This window comes from Callospermophilus lateralis, unplaced genomic scaffold (genome assembly GCF_048772815.1).
Source record: "Callospermophilus lateralis isolate mCalLat2 unplaced genomic scaffold, mCalLat2.hap1 Scaffold_121, whole genome shotgun sequence".
In the NCBI taxonomy this organism is placed as follows: Eukaryota; Metazoa; Chordata; class Mammalia; order Rodentia; family Sciuridae; genus Callospermophilus; species Callospermophilus lateralis.
Window position 1 is genome coordinate 2,278,613 of NW_027512399.1, and position 20,387 is coordinate 2,298,999.

The following is a 20,387-nucleotide window of genomic DNA, read 5'->3' on the forward strand; positions in this document are numbered from 1 at the left end:
TATATCAATATGTTTAAATACATTGTAGTATTCTGAATTTTATAAGCAAAAAGAAAAATAAAATGGAGACCCAAAAAGGATCTTTTCAGATATTATCCAAAAGTAAAATAAGATACTAACTCAAGGAAATAGAATGTAAAGAATATCAGAGGGCCAGGGTTGTGGCTCAGTGGCAGAGAGCTTGCCTAGCACACATAAGGCACTGGGTTCAATCCCTGGCACCACATTAAAAAAAATCAACAAATAAAACAAAGGTAATGTGTCCATCTACAACAACAAAATCAAAAATTAAAAAAAAGAATATCAGAAATGATAATAAAACTATACTTCAATCATTATCTTATGAATAATGTATAGAGTTTTCTAAGGAGTGTGTTTCTGTATCCTAATGGTTATACACAAAAATGGTGAAAAAAGGAAAAAAAAAACTAAGTTGAATATTCTTCCCTGTAATAGGCTAACTAATAAAAGCTTGTGATATAATTCTTAACTCAGTTTTTTTTCATGCAAAATTAGAGACGTATTGGATGGATATAGTGAAAAAATTATAGTTATAGGTAACACATAGATTAGAAATTTGATTAAGAAATGAAGGATAAATATATCATTAGAATGACAGGATAAGTCAGAGTGTTTTGAATGTATTGTTATTAGACAAAGGTGCTAAAAGCATGCAATGGAGAAAAGATAACATCTTCAACAAATGGTGCTGGGAGAACTGGAAATCCATATGCAACGAAATGAAACTGAATCCCTCTCTCTCACCATGCACAAAAGTCAACCCAAAATGGATCAAGGAGCTAGGAACCAAACCAGAGACTCTACATCTAATAGAAGAAAAAGTTGGCCCTAATCTCCATCTCTTGGGGTTGGGCTCCAAATTCCTTAATAGGACACCTATAGCATAAGAGTTAAAATCAAGAATCAACAAATGGGATGTATTCAAACTAAAAAGTTTTTTCTCAGCAAGAGAAATAATAAGAGAGGTAAATAGGGAGCCTACATCCTGGGAACAAATTTTTACATCACACTTCATATAGAGCTCTAATCTCTCGAGTATACAAAGAACTCAAAAATTTAAACAACAAAAAATTAAATAACCCAAACAACAAATGGGCCAAGGACCTGAACAGACACTTCTCAGAGGAGGACATAGAATCAATCAACAAATACACAAAAAATGCTCATTATCTCTAGCAATCAGAGAAATGCAAATTAAAACTACTCTAAGATACCATCTCACTCCAGTAAGAATGGCAGCCATTATGAAGTAAAACAACAACAGGTGCTGGGGAGGATGTGGGGAAAAGGGTACACTTGTACATTGCTGGTGGGACTGCAAATCGGTGTGGCCAATTTGGAAAGCAGTATGGAGCTTCTTGGGAAAGTTGGGAATGGAACTGCCATTTGATCCAGCTATTCCCCTTCTCAGACTATACCCAAAAGACCTGAAAAGAACATACTACAGGGACACAGCCACATCAATGTTCATAGCAGCACAATTCACAGTAGCTAGAGTGTGGAACCAACCTAGATGCTCTTAAATGGATGAATGAATAAAAAAATGTGGCATTTATACACAGTGGAATATTACTCAGTACTAAAAAAATAACAAGATCATGGTATTTGCAGGAAAATGGATGGCATTAGAGCAGATTATGCTAAGTGAAGTTAGCCAATCCCTAAAAAACAAATGCAGAATGTCTTCTCTTATATAAGGGGGGTGACTCAAAATAGAGTAAGGAGGAAGAGCATGAGAAGGAGATTACAACTAAATAGGGAAGGGAGGTAGGATGGAATGGGAGGGAGAAGGGGAATTGCATGGATGATGGAAGGAGACCCTCATCGTTATACAAAATACATGTATGATGATGTGAGGGGGAAGAAAAAAAAGAGAGAGAAATGTGTCACAGTAGATTGGGTAGAGAGAGGTAATGGGAGGGGAGGGGAGGGGAGGGGAGGGGGGATAGGGAGAGCAGCAGAATACAATAGACACTAGTATTGTTGTATGTATATACATGGCAGTATAACCAATGTGATCCTGCAACCTGTACACGTGGAAAAATGAAAATTCATACCCCATTTGAATCAAATGTATGATATGTCAAGACCATTGTATTGTCATGAGCAACTAATAAAAAGTTATATTTATCTGTTCAAAGAGTTACCTAAGTATATGGAAAGACAAAAGAAAAAAGTCAACAGGATACTTGAGATTGATGGTTGAAAGTTCTGAAAAGAAACACTAAATTGCCCAAAAGAGAGAAGAAATATAAAGCATATTTTGCATTTTTAGAAGGAGATTGGACAATTAACTTGTCTTCTATTACTGATGAAACCCATAAAGAAAAGAAAGTGTAATATTAGCGAAATTAATAAAGCTAAAATCCCCACCTCCATTGAATATAAAGGAAGAGACAGAGAGATTGATGTGTAGATCCAGTGTGGGAGTGGCTTCTATATAGGGAATCCAAAAGGATATTGGTGGAACTAGGGCAGACGTGGCTGCATGCATGTGTGTGTTACTCTTCACAGTTCCAGGACATGTCTTTCCTATTGTGGTCATCATGTGAATATATATCTGTTCAAAAGCTTTCCATACAAAGGTCATTCAAGTGGAGAAAAAGAATTTTTTTCTCTTTTTTGCATACCACTGCATTTATTTGAAAAGAGGCTTCCTTTCTGAAAACCAACTTGCCATATTGGTTAAAAGTGGAACAATAAGTGGCAATAAATTAAATAGTATAAGGCACAAAAGAAGGCCTGGTGATACTAAGGACAGAGTGAGTATGCATTATTTAACTAGGGTCAAATAAGTGTGAACAGTTATAGAGTTATCAGTGGCTGGCATATTTTTTTTACTAAAAATATTCTAAAGCAAAAATGAAAATTGAGATTTTTCAACAAGAAATGCTGATAATTCGTAACATGTTGAAGATAACTAATTTGGATGTAATAGCTTAAAAGTTGATTAAAATGTTTTTTAATGGAGTGTATGTATCATAAGGGCTAAGTAGCACACCTGAATGGAGAATTTAACTTTCCAATACTGGCTAACAATGATCACTAATGAGAATAATGAAAACATAGTACCTAAAAAAGGGATTTTGAGTTTTTTCTTCACTCAGTGTTTTATTTTTTATCTAACCTGTTCACAAAGATTTAATGAAGACAAATAATTATGATTATAAAATGGCAAATTAATTCTGATCATAAAATAACTTAAAATGCTATATTTAATTTAAACTGTTATGTGTTTCATTACATTGCTGATTTTTACTATCTTATATTTGATCTTTCTGATGGTTTTAGCAGATTTTATGTTTTATAATCTGCTTCTAATTCATGTTACTAACTAGTTGTTCACAAGAAAACACAGCCTTTTGTTATTTATAAAAATTATATATTTGGAGTTAGTAAGAAAATGAGAATATTGGGCTGGAATTGTGGCTCAGTGTTAGAGTGCTTGCCCAGCATGTGCGACATCCTGGGTTAGATTGTCAGTACCACATAAAAATAAATAAATAAATAAAGTTATTGTGTCCAATTACAAGTAAAAAATAAATAGTTAAAAAAAGAAAAGGGGAATATGTTAACTGTTTTAAACTCTTGGGTTAAGAAAGCATAATTAATATTATGTCATATTTATAATTACTAAAGGTTTCATACTTTACATTTAAGATAGTAATTTGAATCTAAGATTTTGATTATTGACAAATTATATACTTTCATTACTTTATTTTGTACAGCAGATTAGGAAACACTGGCTGAGAATATGAGCTGTTCTTGGAGGAATATGCAGTCTTTTCTAAAACCAGATGTCATGGGTTCAAATCTCCACTGTTTCACTTCTGGAACTACAAATTTGAGTAACTGCAGCTCTCAGTACTTCACTTTACTTATGTGAGAATGGGGGTTATGATAATAGTTAACCTGCCTTGAATACTGTTAGGAAAAACAGAAGTATCATTAAGTAAAATATTTATAATAGAGACACAGACTAAGTAGATCTCTGCAAATCATTTCAGAGAGATTTGTCAAATCACAATTTCTTAATTTTTTTTTATTGGAATAGTTTATGCTCAGTTTGAATGAGTCTGTCTTCTTTTCAGGTGACATTTTTTTGATGCTTTGTTTATTCTGGATATAAATAAGATAAAGCAATACCCATGAAATATAGTACTGAAATAGCTTTCTAACTCTTCAAGCGAGAAGAAACAAAGAAAAAAAATTCAAAAAAGCTCATCACATAGATCAGATACACATACCTCTGGTTAGAGAACCAGAATTAAAGTTACTTTCTATGAGGATGTGGTCCCCCACAATGAAAGGTTTGAGTTCATTTCCTTTATTTCCGTGGTTTCAACACATTGGTTTGATGGACACAAAAAGCAATAAGAATTTTCTAATTCTATTTCAGTAGAAGTTTCTCAAGGTAGTTTTCGGTTTACAAAAATAAGAGCAAGCTCTCCTGGTACAATTTCTTCTTTAAATTTTACAATGCTATTTGCTGGTATTAATACCTCACCAATATTACAGTTAATATTTAGTGTCCCCTGAAAAATTATGTTTAAAAGAATAATCACTAATGAAGGAAGGTTCAGAGGTCAGGCTTTCAGGCAATTATACTCTGAGAATAATAACCTTATCAGTGGATTAATGCATTCAATGGGTTTATAATTTGAATGGACTACTGGGTGGTAACAATAGACTTGTGGCTGAAGAAAGTGGATCCCAGGAGCTTGTTCCAGAAGGGTTTATGTTTTCTTCCTGGTTCCTTGCTTTATGACTGCCATGAACTTAACAGCTTTAATTCTTCAGGCCCTTCCACCAAGATGTTCTGCCTCACTCAGACCCAAAGCAAAGGAGTCTGCCAAACATAGACAGACCTCTAGAACCATGATCCAAAATAAACTTTTATTCATCTAAGCTGTTCTTATCAGGTATTTTGGTCACAGTGAAGCACAGCTACCTATTAAACCCTCTTAGATTTCTATACTCTTCACTAGTTATTTTGGGCCAGGAACAAAATTCAATAAAAACAGATATCTTTAACTTTGAATAAGTATGTTTACTTCTCTGAAAGATTTAAACTTTTTATTTCATCTCATGATATAAAGTTATCTACAATATATTCTACATCTGCTAACTCCAGATCCTGTCTTCCTACAAAGCATGATGTTATTTCTGCAATATTTGGCATAGGAATAAATTAATCTTTTCAATTGCTACATTAAAAGAAGCTACTAAAAAAGATATTTCAACCTTCTTCCTTTTCTATTAAACTACTTATGTTGCAAAAATATGCTTTCTACTAAAGTTACCACCAGATTGGCAACAAGATGCCATTTTATATCATGTTCTCCATGGTACTTGTTAAACAAATATAGATGCCCACCAGAACAACACTTGTTGCAAAAGGAAAAAGGAAACCAGAAAGCATGTGGATTCATGATTGCCTCAGGAAGAGAATGTTGGGAGGGCTTATTGTTGGGTTTGGCTCATGTTAGATGATTTTGAGGAGAGCTCAGAAATGTACCACTTTGTTTTGGATAAGATATTCTCTGAAGCAGGGAAAATTTGATGATTAATAATATTATTGTATTTTAATTAGTTGGGTGGGACTGAGCACTATGACACAAGCATGTCATTCTATTGGAGGCTAGCCTCAGCAACTGAGACTGAGACTCTACCCCATAAATAAATAAACAAATACTAAATAAATAGAAAGTACTGGAGATGTAGGTCAGTAGTTGAGGGTTGATCCCCAGTATCCTTAGCACTGAAGAAGAAGAGTGGTAGAAAAAAGAAGGAGAAAAAGAAAAGGAGGAAGGAGATAAGGAGGAGGAGGAGGAGGAGGAGGAGGAAAGAACAGAATGCAGCTAGTTTGTAATTGGCAGAGAAACAGCAAGGCTTATGGCAACCAAGATGAGAAAAAATTAGGTTGTTATGGTTTGCACTGTGTTTTGTTTTTGTCTGTCCTCAGACCTGATTACTGAGGGACCTTTTTTCTGCCTCTCTTTATCCAGGTGACAAAGTGACATTGTTTAACCTTGCTGATCTGTGACAGTATCCCACCTATTACGGTCTGGACATGACACTTATGGTAGCTGTCAGGGGCAACCCTTTCCTTTTCAGAAAACTAAATAAGGAATTAATATTTGTATTAAATTAGAAGTTTTAAATTACTGTGAAAGAGATTATTTATACAAGGAGAATTCTATTCTGGAGAAAATATCTTAAACTAGTGTCTCAGAAAAATAATGAAATTGGTTGGGTGGCAATTGGGGTTGAAAGTAAGGCCTGAGAAAAAGGACTGACCCACAAACTAGATATGAGTTGTTATTTTATCCATGGAGTGAACATGTAGCACAAAGAGAATCCACAGCTTCTCTAAACCCCGAGTTTATTAACTATAAATACATTCCAGACCAGGTGAAGAGGAATAAAGGGCACTGCATACTTGAGTCAGAGATAAACCAGCCAATGTCCAGACTTTAAAGCACAGTGCTGATCTAATTATGATATATTGCTAGGCACAGTCAGAACGATTCACTTACTTGCTTGAGCTTGTTTCTGAAAGGTGGTGCAGATTGGCCCATGCAGAAAAAAGACTTGAGGAAAAAATAGTCAATAAGAACAAGGAAAGAGTTGACATCATTGAGTTTCCTCCCTGAGGAAGTGAAGGAATGAAGCAATGAGAATCAGCATTCTACATATGTTAAACTATGAGGTCAACTTAGTCCATTTTGTATTGCTAAAACAGAATACCTCCTGGTACATAATACCTAAATAAAAGGGGTTTATTTAGTTGGTGATACAGTGGAGACCGTCTGAAAAGCATGATGCCATCATCTGGCTGCATCACAACATGGCAGAGGAGTAGAAATAAAGAGCAGTTGTATGAAGAAGAGGTGTGTGTCCAAGGTAGGCAGCTAATGGGTAGAGAGAGGCCAGGCTCTCTCCTTTATAACAAACTGATCTTGTGGAAACAAGCCAGGTCCTGAGAGAACTGCATAAACCTTTCTCACAGTGGACCAAATTGCCTTCCACTAGGCTGACCTCTGAATGATCCCACCACTTCTCCATACTGGCATATTGGGGACCAATCTCCCAGCACATGAACCTTTGGGGAAAAAGTAATATGCAGGCTATAGAATGTATATAACATTTGTAGTAATCAAGTAGACATTTTGTTGTTTTATAGATGGTAAAACAGGATCACCAAGGGAGGAAATAAGTCTAAAATTAACATAACTTGTTAAGTAATAGAACCAAGATAAGTTTAATTGTCTCTAGTCTCACTTTAGGTCTATAGAAAATCCCCTCAATTATCCACTATTCTATTACCATATGTAACAAAAAGTTATCAGTTAATTCCATGAAGTAATTCAAATTGATATATTCTTCCTTGTTTTTTAAATTATTCTCTTTTTTATTTGTTCTTTGTAGTTATTGATAACACCAGAAAACAGGCTGACAGTATAATTACCATTGATTAGCATGTTGACACATGCCACCACATACCATCTTGACATACTCTTTTTCATCTACATTCCTGAAGTGATGATGTGTTCTCCTTTTTATGTCTTTCATTCATTTTTATAATTTTCTTTGCTGCATCATCCTACTCTATCTAAGAAGTATGAAATGACATTATTCAAAATTCAATCCTGGGATCTCTTCTATTATCATTCCATAGTCTTATAAACTTCCCACACAATTAAATTAAGTGATCAGTGGGTTTATAATTATCAAATACAATGTTGCAGCTTATGTTCCTCCTCTGATTGTTAGGCCACATTTCAGTGGATAACACATAACAGATACCATTTAGAGTATCAAATTAAACTCATGGTAGTTCCTCTCATAATCATGTCCCTTATATCCCTTGTTTCCATAAGTTAATTCACAATTTACTGAGTAAAAGATGTTCATCAAAATTCACCAAGGCCACCATAAAAGATAATCAGCATAGTACATTGATTATACTTTCCAAGTATTAATGAGGTACACATATTTATCTAAATAAATTTAGGTATTAGTTTCCAAGCTTCCATCAGTCTGTCACGAAGGTTATATTGAGTAGTGGCCAACCAGCCATACATATGGCAGTTAATAATTCCTCCCAGTGTTTCATGTTCCAAACCAACTTGTCTATTAAGCAGGTATTCTGATTATTTAACTTCTAATTTTTTTGCAAGTTTTTTCATTGCTATCTAATTCCACATTGATTGTTCATCCATGACTTTTATTTTTATATCATCTACCTGCAAAGACACTTACAAATCATATACCTGTCTTTCTTTAGAAGACAACCTTGCCCCATCAGCTAAGAAAAACCTCTTCATGGTTTAGAGCTGAGTTTCAAAAGCATTACTGAATTCAGATCTCACTGCTGCCCTAAACACTTTTATTAGAATACTTTTAATTATAGCATAATATGTCTTTGCAACATTGATAATCATTGCTGATTATGTAATTTTCTATGTACTTAGTCATTTAATGTTTAATGTTTAATTGCTAAATGTTTAACATATCCTCTACACAATTACACCAATGGCCTTCAGAATGTATAAAGTAAAACAATAACAGTATGGAAATCTCACACAAATGATCAAAATGAAAACAGATTAGAAAAAGAAATTAGTATTTATGTTATGTCACATTTAATATCTTACAATATAAATTAAAATAGCAGTAACTAGAAATATAAAATTGTAATAAAATGATTTGACATTGCTATTATTTATATTTACTTATTTTTTAAAAAATATTCATTTTAGGGATTCATCAAATATACCTTAAGGGGCTAGGGATGTAGCTCAGTAATAGAGTACTTGCCTAATATGTGTGAGGCTGAGTTCAATCCTCAGGACTATATAAAATTAAACAAATAAAATAAAGGTATTTTAAAAAAAGCAGTCTACCTTTAAAAACTGTGAATGTACTTTAGGATGATTTGCAATGTAAATGTGCTTTACACAATTATAATCATTAAAGGGCCACCAAGGAAGAGAACAAATGGTTCTCTCTCCCTTTCTCTGTCTCTCTTACTTTTGCATCTATTTTAGGAATCCACATTAAAATACATATAAACCAAACAATATCTCATAGCCTCTGAAACTAATGGTCAAAGGGTATAGAATTAAAAAACAATGAACGTTTCTATACTATTTGCCAATAGTTTAATGAAACAGTTAACATGTGATTTCGGGTTTAAAGTCAACAGGTACCTTACATGATGTATGTGCTCCAAAATTTGAAAGTGATTAACATTCTGAAAGTCTTCTAGCAATTCTCTGCTTGTTGACTGTCTAGCTGACTATTTTGGTTATCCAGTCATCTTTATTTATAACTACTTGTTATATTCCATCCACTTCTTTACGAGACCATCACAAGAACTTCTAGTCTTCTTAGAAACTGTGATTAGAAAAAAAAATTATCACCATCTTTTCATTTTCCTGAGGGGAGAGACAATGAATCTCAAGATTATAGAGATTAGGAATGGAAGTAGAATAGTAGTTTAAAGCAGATGATGGCATAAAGACTGGAAAAGTTTTAGAAACCCAAACACTTGTAAATCATACAATCATTTTCTCAACAAAGGCATCTGACACTAAGCAACCACCACTAAGTACATAGAAAATTACAAATTTTCATGCACTTGCTTATGTGTTAAGATCATGTTATTATTTTTAGTGTTTTATAAACATTTACCATCTGAATAAGCATGTTTTAAAGCATAAATAAAGGTTTGCATAATTTCTCTTCAGATTTAATTTTATGCATATTCTGTCCTATAATGACAAAGGTTTGCAAGTATAAAAATGTAATGACTGTCATTTTTTCTGTTTTCATTTAATTCAATAATTATGAATACAATAATTGTTGAATTCTGAGTAATTTAAAAAATCTGATTAAACTGCCTTTTCCAAATTTTCTATTATACTAAAATAGAATATTTTCTGAAGGATAATTTGTATAGTTTGCTCAGTATAGTTTGTTGAGTTTTCTTTTTCATGTGGAAAACACAACATAGTTTGAAAATATGCAATCAGAAGGAAAATTATGTGGCATTGTGTAAAATTTCTATGGCCTCCTCTTTAGTGTCATTTTCAAAAAATTAACCTCCTTTATATTTTTCCTTGAACTCATCTGTATTTGTTTCCATTTTAAATCATTTAAGATTTCTTTATTTGTTCTTTACCTTTTTCTTCCTAATTCCAATGGGATTAGCTTAACCTAAAGGATTGGAGGGGTTGTTGTACATGAATTCATAATTTAAAATACATAGAACAGTCCCTGGTTACATAGTAAACACACTATCACTGTGGGCTGTGTGATTGCTCAGTTTGTCTGCCTAAGACTGTTCTTACACTCTCTCAATTCTTTCTTTCAGAATTGTCAACAGATCATCAGGGATCCTGAGAAAAGTCATTCTACATTCTGTTATTCAAATGATCTTGATCTGTCCTTCATGGATTTTATGCTAATGCTTGAGAATGAAGGATCTTTTCTCCACCATCTGCCCCTGAGATTTTGTTTTTGAAATAATTACTGATATAACAATTACCTGATCAAATCCATCAAGACTGTTTAACTGTTTAGGCCTTCACATCCCTAAGGCTCAATAAGATATAATTTTTGATTTGCTGAACAAGAAACAAAATTTACTATGTAGAATAGTACCCTCTTTGACTTTTTCTTAATATATAAAAATTAAAAATAAATAACTCTATTTCTTGAAGGATGTTATTTTCTCATTAAAAATACCTTTCCAATAAAGGTAGCCTAGATTGTACTGTGCAGTGTATGTAGGAAACAAATACTTTCAACAAATAAGCACATACGAAAATTTTCAAAATGCAATCTTTTACTTAAATATAATGCAAAACTAACTTTTTATTTTATGTTATTAAAACTGACTCAGTGAAATAAAAAAAGTCTTCATATCTCTCTTCATTCTACTTAATTTATATTTTCTTACTTTTTACTAAAACTAATCAGTAGATTTAAAAGATCCTACAACATCTTCAATGTTTATATTTGCTACTAGTTCTAAAACCACACTTGAAATCTTCAGCATTTCATGCTAGTGTTTAATAATGACTGATATTACATAAAGTAAAGAGAGAAAACAAATAGAGAAAATATAAAATCTGCTGACTAGTTCCTCTTTCATTCACTAAGGGCAGTAGGAGAAAAATATGAAGAGGAATTTCAGCATGAAGGATTTGGAATTACTTCCTGTCAACATGGGCACTAAAATATATGTTTTTTTGATTGAACAATAAACTTAGGTAATAAAGCAGTAAAAAATCCAATAACGTTTGATTACAGAAATATTTTATGTACCATAAGTGAGTCAATACACAATTTAGAGCAAAAACAAAACCACCAAATTTTACTGTACCTTAAGTTAAATATTTTGGCATTATATGTCACCATAAATTGCACATTAATAATTGTTAATCATTGTTTGATAGGCCTTTGACAAAATTTAAACCATTTTATTTGTTCCGGGAGCACACAGTAATTCACAGAAGTTAATATATCTTATGATTCTTCCATAAATTTTTCATTGAAGGTGATGCCAAGTCTATGCATCAGCGAAAGAATATCTAACAACAGATTTTTGTTTACTACACAGTAATTTTTTCTTCTAATTAAAGAACTGAAAAATATTTCCTGCAATTATCTGAATGCTTGATTTGTATGCTAGTATTATTCACACTCGATGAGTAAAAAAATGATTCTATTTATTTTAATGGCTTCTGAGGAATATTAACCTAAAAAAAATTGAAATAGGGCTCCAGTAATTTTTTTCCAAAAGCATCTTAAAAGGAAGAATATGATTAATCTGCTAAACTCCCTTCAATGGTGCTAACTCAGTGAGGGGCATTAAAATGTAATTAAAGGACTTGGCATTCTCTTACAGTGCCACCCTTGAGGGTGGTTGATTAAACTACTAAATGTAGACCAACAAAATATAATACTTACATAATCAGAGGCTTATTACACTGCTAATTTAAGCTTATATTTAAATTAAATAATTGGCTGAGATATTATGTTGTTCTTAAGTTAGTATCTTGTGGGTCAAAAACATACAACTGTTGATCTTGGTCTTAAGTAATTTTCCAAGAAGATATATAAAAATGTTTCATTTTCTTTTCACATATTTTCATGAACTTGTTAGACATCATTCTTTTACATTCTTTTAGGTTAAATTTGAGGATTGTTGTTTCTCTGTCATCAGGGCAGCCCGGGATATGGTATATCTGTTTGGCACATTAGTAAAGCCTATGTCTCTCTGAAGGCCCTATAGCAAACTAAAGGGACTTCTCAGTTGGAAAGTCTCAGGACTAGGCTGACAAATTCTAGAACCAACACAGTAATTCAACCATGAAAGTGTCTGCCATAGATCCAGCTAGTGTCTCTATCTACCACTGATGTTTTAAATTCAGTCAGATTTTCCAGGTCATGTGGCTTCAGGGGAAGAAAAGCTTGAATGCAACATGGAATATGCAGAGACTTCTCCTTCTGAAGCCCACTTAAAATTGTTAGTTTTTCTAGAAAATACATGTCTTACTTCACTTGTAAGCAGAATAGTCCTAAGTTAAAAAAATACAAGTCCAAATTGACTCACCAAAACAGAAAGTCTTAGACCTTCATCTTTTCCCAGGTTATATACCCAGAGTGTCAATAATGAAGAGCAGGCTATGTCCATTTGAAGTAGCAATTTGAAGCACCAATAAATATTTCTACAGTCAATATATCTTTTAATATTTTCCAAAGGCACATATGACAATTTACAGGGTGATGTTACTTTGAAAAAGAGCATCAATCAGAATTTTTGTTTATTCCTGAATATGCACATTGAAATATCCCTTATGCCATGGTATCTAAAAGTTCACTGTCATCTATCAGGCAGAGAAGAGTTTAAGGGTTATTGTAAATTTGCATCACCTTGAATTCACTGGGTCCCCAGACCTACTCTCAGGTATTTCTCCAGTTTAGAATGTATTATTGGAATAGAAATACACAGAAACTGGGGGAACTCCCACATGATTTCTGGACCTGGGAAGTCAGAGCCATTTGGTAGGAAAGGCAAAATGACAGCCATTAGAACAACCTCTGCAATAAAAAATAGTAAACCAAAAGCAGTTCTGTATTCCTGGAGAGACTGCAGAAATTCCCACTACCATCAAGTACTGAAAAATTTCAGGGCTAATGATATACCACACCACCATTTAATGTAACTTGCCCTGGAATCATTCTGTCTTTCACAGTAGATCTTTCAATATGTAAGCTTTCCACTTGTTTCCCATCTCTTGTTGAACCCTAACTGATAAAACTTTTGGTACCTAGAGAGGAGGCCTGCTCTAACAAATACCTGGAATTATGGATGTGGTTTCACAATATGATAGAGGGTAAAGGAAGGAAGAATTTTGATGATAATAATTGAAACAAGATCAAGATTTCTTAGAGTAGGCTGTTGGTAGAAACAGGGACATGAAGAACAAGGTGAGTATAGAGATGTGGGAATCATAGTAGAGAAAAGAAGTTTCATAAGAATATATTTTTTAAAATTTATTTTTATCTTACTTTTCAGACTCTCTCCTTCTCTTTCTCCTTCTTCTTCTTGTCACAAAAAGCTTTGGTGGCTCAGTGAGAAAGAACCTGTGAAACTGGACTTAGCCATTTGCAACAGAAGCTTGCAGCACCTCCAGGCTACCAGGGGGGTTCCCACAAACTTGTCTGGTTGCCCTTCTAAAGAAGCAGCTCTCCCTGGGTGTAAACAGTAGCAGAATCTCAGATGGGAGAGAGACAACACCTTAGCAACTGGCTGAGAATTCTTTTGCTCAATTTGGATAGAAATTACAAGTAGGCAAAGTGCAGCTCCTTAGAAGATCTGGGCTTTGAACGCCTGTGGCTCTCAGCTCTTAGTGTTAGCAGCCCTGCTCACTGCTTCTCTAGCAGCTGGAGTTGGTGCTACTGACAACTCTCTGGACCACTTCTAGTGGCTGGAGTTATCAGCTCTTGGCAGCTCTCTGTGACTCCATGCCATTCTCTGGCTCCTGGTGACTCTTAAGAGTTACTAGCCCTGGCTTCTGCCTCTTTGAGTGATGCAGACTCATTGTTACCAGCTTTTAGTGCAACGAATTCACAGTGCTCTTTCTGAGATAGGATTTATGAACAGGCAAAGCACAGACCCTATCTCAAAAAAAAAAAAATGGGTGAGGAGTCGGGAATGCAGTGCAGCGGTTAAGCACCACTGGTTAAAAAACAAGTAGATTATTTCTGGGTACATGAAAGATGGACAAATAGGAATTTTTCATTGTTTTGATATGAATACCCTTGTCAGTTTAGGACCTTGTATGGCAGAAATTATTAACCAATTTCCATTCTCTGGTCTCTCCTGTTTGTTTTTTTTTCCAGTAATAATTCCTCCCCTTTTATTCAATTTTTGTAAAACACAGGTCAGGTTACCTGTGGCTATACCTTCTTGCTTCTCTAACCCCTTCAGTAATGATGTGACTTAAGTCTTATTGACAAAAAAATAGAATGGATGTTTGTGATTTTTGCATTAGTCTATTCAGTAGGAAATTGCTTGGCCTTCACTTTTCTTCCTTGCTTGACCCATAACAGAAGAATACATGTGAGGCAAAGTGCCAAATTCTATGAAAAGAATGAGAATCTGCCTATGGTAATACAAATGGTATTCAAGAAATCTTCATATCTTAATGACATATGCAATGGAGCTTACTGTTTATCTTGGTACTTCTTATGAGAAAACAATAACTTTTAATTCATTTAAATTGAATTTGAGAGTCTTCTATTTTGTTTCCAATTAGTAAGTATAATATGTAATTATTTCTTATTTTTATTTTAACTGCAAAACAAGGGGAAACCTCAGGAGAGTAATTCCAAGAAGTTACTATAAATTTATGTACAAACCACCTATAACTGAACCTGTACACTTCATATTTCCTCAAAAACTAGAGCTAAATTTTCTTTAAAACACTAACATTTTTATAGCTTGAACTATATTTTATGTATTTTGATTTGACAAATGAGATATTTATAGAAATTTAATGCAGATGTTTGCATCATGAATTTCACCACCATTGAATAATTTTCATTAATGTTCAAACTTATATATATACACCTCATTGCATAAAACAGAACAAAACTTATACTTTTTTTCCAGTGACCTTTCATTTATATTCTTTGTCTCTTAGTAATCCTGCATTAAGATTAGTAAAAGATTGCTTTAATTTCTTTTCTGCAATATTTTATTTAATCCACTGTATTAGTCATTTCAAGATGTTAGAATAAAATATGATAGACTGTAGTTTATAAATAATATAAATGTATTTCTCAATGCTCCAGAGTCTGGAAAATCCATGATCAAGTCTAGACAAATTCAGTTTCTGGTTAAGACTGGTTCTTGGGACATAAATAAATAGTCCCTTTGTCCTACATGGTGAAAAGAATGAGGGATCCTCTGATAAGAGAGCACTAACCCCAATCCTGGGGCTCTGGTAACCCCTAACTAAGTCCCAGATGACTCACCTCCTAATAATATCACACTGGGGATTAATATTTCACTATATGAATATTGATAAGGAAAATTGGTGTCATTTTATCTATGCTTCTGTTTTTGCCAAATAATTTCTCATATTACTATCTTTTATGTCTAGTGTTTAGTGGTTTCTTGGATCTCATATATTAAAGGTCTCAACAACATGGACTACTGTATTGTGTGACTAAAACTAAAATAATTTATTTCTTACTAAAGAAAATAAATGTCATTAAGTATTTTGCTTTGGTAATGTGACCTACCTAATGACCTTGAATGAAAAGTTATGTCCCTTTTAGCATAGAGAATGGTTCAGAAAAAGAGGAGTATAATTGCCAGTTGTTTTTTAAATATGATCTTTTGGTTGGATGTGTATTTCAGACACAAAAATATAAATACATTGAAAACACTTAAATAAAACTTAAACATCTATAAAACTTACCCAGACTATTTTGATACAAATACAAAAATAATATTTTGTTTAAAAAGAACAAACTCAACAGAATCTTGAAGCTAGTAAGGAATCTGGGGATACAGACAGATTAGGTCTCTCATAGGAAACCCAAGTAGTTACCTAAAATGATACAATTAGAACTAAGTGTCTATGGTGAAAAAGCTACTCAAGTTGACTGGAGAAACAGGGAAGAATTTTCTGACAAGCTAAGCATTTTTAACTTTATTCTTTGGCTATGGATAGTTCAAGCATGAAAATAGAAAATCACATTGGCATTTCAAAGTCATAACTATATAAATATAGGGAATGAGTTGGACTGAGTATAAACAGAGTAATAAAAGAACAATCGAGAGGCTATAATCATTTTCAGGACAATAATATTAGAGGAGGGTAAGAAAGAAGATGGTAGCAATAGGGAGTATTGTAATAGGATTTTTTTAAACCAAAATTTAGAATTAAGACTAGAGTCACATAATTATCAAAATTAGTGTGATAATGCCAATGCATTTTTAATTTTAAGGTAACATTGAATTTAATAAATGATGTTATTAAGAAAATGTAGCTCAATTCTTTACCAGAAAATTAAGATTCAACTGCTAAGCAGATCCTCTTTACTGACTTAATATTTGACATATTTAAACATCAACAAAAATTGGCTTCTTGTCAAAAGTCATTTCTAAAAACCAGCTCATCCAGCTTAAAATAATTTTAGTGCAAGATTCCAGTGAATTGTAAATGTCATGGGCCGTTTTGTTTCAAATAGGACTATCTAAATGAAATATTTTAAGAGACCTTCATATACAATGCAGGTTGGCTACAGCAATAAAAGACCAATGTTTCCACTTTGATCTTTCATGGTAATATTGATTTTATGAAATTAGGGTGATTTTTGTTTGTTTACTTTTTTCTCCTTGATGCTTTTCAGTATTAAATATAAGGAAATTCCAACCTTCCACTAAAGTATGTTCAATGTGCCTGGTTGCCGATTTGACTGAATTCTGTAAGGCAGATCTCTCTCACTTGCACCAAGTTACATGAAGTAGGTTTTTAACCTACAGATAGGCATCAAGGGACAACAGAATCCAGGATTAATTGCTTGTTGGTCCTTAAGGTTTAAGAAAGCTTCCTGAAGTTTTCTCTAGTCTTATCAATGCATACTTCTCTTGAACTGGAACTGAGGTATGCTGAAAGATAGCCTATCTTGGGATGTATACCCACTTCTGAGCAGAGGGCCAGAAACAGACCCCAAGCTTTTCTGACCCACTTCCCCTTAATGAGGATGGCGAGTTTTCAGCACATTCTATAGTCGTTCTTGAGAACTATAAGCAAGAAAGGGGGTAAAACTGTGTTAATCAAACATCACATGAACTTCACATTTTGAAATTTGCACACAGAAATTCATGCTTTTATTTTCTTTATAATGCACAAGGGAGAGTATACAATAGCTTTCAGGAAAGCTAAGATAGAAAAAAAAATAAGTGGGAAAGGAGCAAATGCCTGAAAATTTAATAATGATAAAGTTATTACCGAAGAGCCAGTTATGACAGATGTGACAGGATGCATTTTACAGCATTCAGTTTGCCACTGAGTATCATATATGTTTTGCATCTAAGTTCCTCACAAGAAAAATAAAATTATCATCTTTAATTTTTACCTCTAATATTCCTTAGGCTAGAAACTAAACATATGCAAATGCTGGAAGCCTGAGAAGAATTCCAATTTTTACTCTTTTAGTCATCTTTTCTTATCCAAGAAAAACATCCAGGTATTTATTTTCTACTTATTTTTTGTAAATTTTCCTATTTATTTTGTGTAATCACATTGATGAATCTCTCTTCAATCACTCCTATTTCACTTTCTTGAGCATCCACAATGTTTTTCCCCTAATATGTAGCAATCTGCTCCTATTCCCCATTACATAATCATTATTTCGGCTTCAGGACACTAATTCATTTTCTCAAATGGGCCAAACTTCTCCCTGCCTTTATGCGTTCATATGTAGACAGATCTAAACTTCTGCATAATCTATCCATGTTCAGAAAGCTATTTACTTTCAGGTCCCAATTTGAAATTAATTTCTTCAGGGCTGGGGATGTGGCTCAGGCGGTGGCGCGCTCGCCTGGCATGCGTGCAGCCCGGGTTCGATCCTCAGCACCACATACAAACAAAGATGTTGTGTCCGCCGATAACTAAAAAATATATATATATATTAAAAATTCTCTCTCTCTCTCTCTCTTTCTCTCTCTCTCTCTCTCTCTCTCTCTCTCTCCTCTCTCACTCTCTCTTTAAAAAAAAAAGAAATTAATTTCTTCAGAAAAAAAAATGATGTCCTTACACCTGATGTATTAGTCAGGGTTCTCTAGAGGAACAGAACCAACAGGAAGTACAATTATGAATAGGGGATTTATTAGATTGGTGTACACAGCCAGTAGGTGGATAGTCAACAATGGTTGTCTGCAGGCCTGTTGGAAGAACCATTAACTGAGAAGTCTAAGAGGCTGAAGCCTCAGAACAAGCAGGATCAATAGTTCTACCCCAGGTCCAGTGGGAAGGCTTATGGAAACTCCCTGGAGAATCACTGGCAGTGCATCAGTGAGAGTCTGATATCCTGGGGCAATCATAACAGCAATCAAATAACTAGTTCAAGAAGAATTGATCCTGCATCTGTTACGGATTCCTAATATTGCTTTTAACATTATTAGTATTATTATTATTAGTAGTAGTATTAGTAGTAATAGTAATAGTAGTAGTGACATTATCAGTAAACATTTAACATTAATTTCTTGAATAACATTGATTCCATTGTTTAAATGAAATATATCAAGTTCATTTTTTCTTTTGAGCTGACCAGTGATGAATTATTTTCTTTAATTCATGTCCATCTAAAACTGGGAATACAGCTTAGTGGTAAAGTTTGCCTAGCATGTGTAAGTTTCTTTTTTCCATCCCCAACACTGAAAAAAAATACATCAAAACCTTAACTAATAAGTATAGTTTGAGTCATATGAAGATTGCATAAAACACATAGAAAAATGGTTATATTTCTTTTATCATTTTGGTATAACCTAGAAGTTCATATACACAAAGTATTTAAAACACAATTGCTACACTTAACAAAAGTAAGTCATTATAAAAGATCTCCCATATGTATTGGTTTTAAGATTATTATTATTATTATTATTATTATTTTTTTATTATTATTATTTGTAGTAGTAGTAGTAGTAGTAGTAGTACTAGGGATTGAAGAGTGGGGTGTCTTACCACTGAACTACATCCCCAGTCCTTTTAATTTTTTTTTTATTAAGAGGCAGCATCACAATTGCTACACTTAATAAAATTAAGTCATTATAAAAGATCTCCCATATGTATTGCTTTTAAAATTATTATTATTATTATTATTATTATTATTATTTGTAGTAGTAGTAGTACTAGGGATTGAAGAGTGGGGTGTCTTACCACTGAACTACATCCCCAGTCCTTTTAATTTTTTTTTTTATTAAGAGACAGCATCTTGCTAAATTACTTAAAGTCTCATTAAATTGCTGAAGTGGGCCTCAAATTTGTAAAACTCCTGTCTCAGCCTCCCAAACCACTGTGCCTAGCTATAACACTATTTCATTGGAATTAAGAATAAGGGAAAATTGAAAAACTTCTCTCTATGTTGTATCATAAAAAAATCTGAAGTACTTTCCTCTGGTAATTAATTGTTCATTGCTTTCGTTATTTCTTTATTCTCAAAAATAAAAGTAAAACAAAAAACAGGTATTGAAGAAAAGTAGAGGTTAAAATTATGAAATATTACTTTTAAAATTTTGAAATACATACCACACTTACCTTGCATATATCAAGCCAAATTCTGTGTTTATCATTTTCATTAGGAATCATGTCCAGTATTTTATTTATGTTTCAATTAAACAACAAAACCAGCATATTTGGAATTATCTTGGATCAAGTTCCAGCTCTGCATAACCTTTTCCTATTAACTCTATGCCATTAGGTCCAAGTTTTTGCCTCCATAAAATGCAAAAATTGTAGCCATGCCTGTATTAGGAAACTAGGGGTAATGATATATTATGGGCAGCATTTACTATAGGATAATATTTTTATCATGTTTATAGAAATGTGGATATAATGAAAATTCATGTTTTTGAATCTATATGCTTTTCTCAGATAGTTTCCCTATATTTAACATTCTGCTAGTTAACTATAGCATTAAAAGAATTTAGACTTTAAAAATAGGGGCACAAAGATTAACAATAAAATCAATATCTATAATTTGATAAAATAGAATTTATTAGTATACATGCAAGATTTTGTGCTGATATTCAGAGTTGAGACAGAAAAAAG